The following is a 1,601-nucleotide window of genomic DNA, read 5'->3' as shown; positions in this document are numbered from 1 at the left end:
CAGGCGCTCTCATAACCAGTGACAGGACACATGCAGCTACAGCCACTTCTGGCCCTCTCTCCCAGTTCCCAGGTACGAAGGGCACGTCGGAGATAACCGCCTCCCTTTGGATGAGGCCAGGTCCCAAAACGCCGTGACACACACAGCGTGCCCCAGGAGGGCTAGCGAGAACACCTGCCCAACGCGACCTGATGCTTATTTTGGAAACAAGCATCCAGCGGCAGAGCTACACCAGCTGCTGGGAGGGTGCGAGCCTGACCCCAGAAGCCCCCGTTCCCATCCCTCTCCCCACAGCAGGGCTCAAGGCAGCCGGGAGCCACGGGAGAAGAGAGCCGCGTGTGCCGAAGCCCCCGAGGTGGGGCTGGCCGGCAGGGAGAGGAGCCGGGAGCAAGCAAGGACACAGTGTCTGCTCTGTTGTGCAGCAGAGAAGGAAGAGGCCGATGGTTGGCATCCAAGGAACAGTAGTCTTTTCTGGTTTTTTATGGCCTACGATAAGCAGGGTTCAAAGTCACCCTCCGGCAGCCCCGGCAGTTCCCTGTTCATCCGCTGCAGTTGCTGGGAGTCAGCGAGTTCCCGAAAAACCTGGAGGCAGCCCCGGCCCCACGTTCAGCCGGGGCTCGAAGCTGCTCCTGTTACCAGAAACATCTCTAAAACACAAAACTGATCGTTCCCAATGGCAGAGGGTCCGGGGGAATGAATAGGGCTCATCAACTGACTTCAGACCCATTTTTTTTCCCCCAAGCCTGACTTAGCAGGTTCACAGGATTGAAAGGGACTGCCTGACTCAGGAAAACCAGTCTCATAATTGCAGCAACCAGACAACAGAAGCCTGATCTTAGCGGTCAAAACCTGCATGGTTTTTCCTAGGTCTCTCTCTTCGGCATCCCACTCTCCCATGCACTGGAAAAGCAGGAAGAAGCACAAGTGAAAGAAGAACTTAACCTGCTTCTCTCAGCTGCAAGTTTAAAATCACCGGGGTGAACCAACAGCTTTTGTTCATAATGGACCTGATGAAACGCCAACATCTCCCAAAACTGAAGTAGCCTTAAAAAGGCTTAAAAACCCATTAGCAGCTGTCAACGCTCCCTGGATTTCGGTATCAAGGTTTGCCTGCTATGGCATGGGTCACCTTCCCTGAGAGGGAAACCTCAGTTAGTGATGGAACAAAACATGAACCAGACCCGTGCACACAGGCTTGTCCAAGTACGCTAGACCTTCCTGGTGCGAGCTTAAACTGAGAGATAAATGGTTTGGGAGTGCTAGAGGATGCAAACAGTGGGGGGAAAAAACAAAACAAAAAAAAAAACCAAAAAACCAACTTCTGAGTTTTCAGAGGCAATCTTCTTTGCTGGCAAAGCCACATACTATTGCCACCACTCAGGTTCTCCCAGAGCGGGACCACCATGACCCTCACCTCCCTTTTCTTGGTCTCCTCTGCCTCGGCCTCTGGCTGCCCACCGAGAGCCCAGCCCCGCCTGGCAGGCAGAGCCAGAGCCCAAAGGCAGCCAGGCAGAGAAAACCCGCTCCTTGTGCCCCAGCTCACCCAGACCGCAACCTCAGAGCTGAGCTGTCCTGCAGCGCCGGCACTGCCCTGCCATCAG

The sequence above is a fragment of the Cariama cristata genome, unplaced genomic scaffold (genome assembly GCF_000690535.1).
Source record: "Cariama cristata isolate BGI_N322 unplaced genomic scaffold, ASM69053v1 scaffold20336, whole genome shotgun sequence".
NCBI lineage: Eukaryota > Metazoa > Chordata > Aves > Cariamiformes > Cariamidae > Cariama > Cariama cristata.
Note: the sequence above shows the minus strand (reverse complement) of the source record.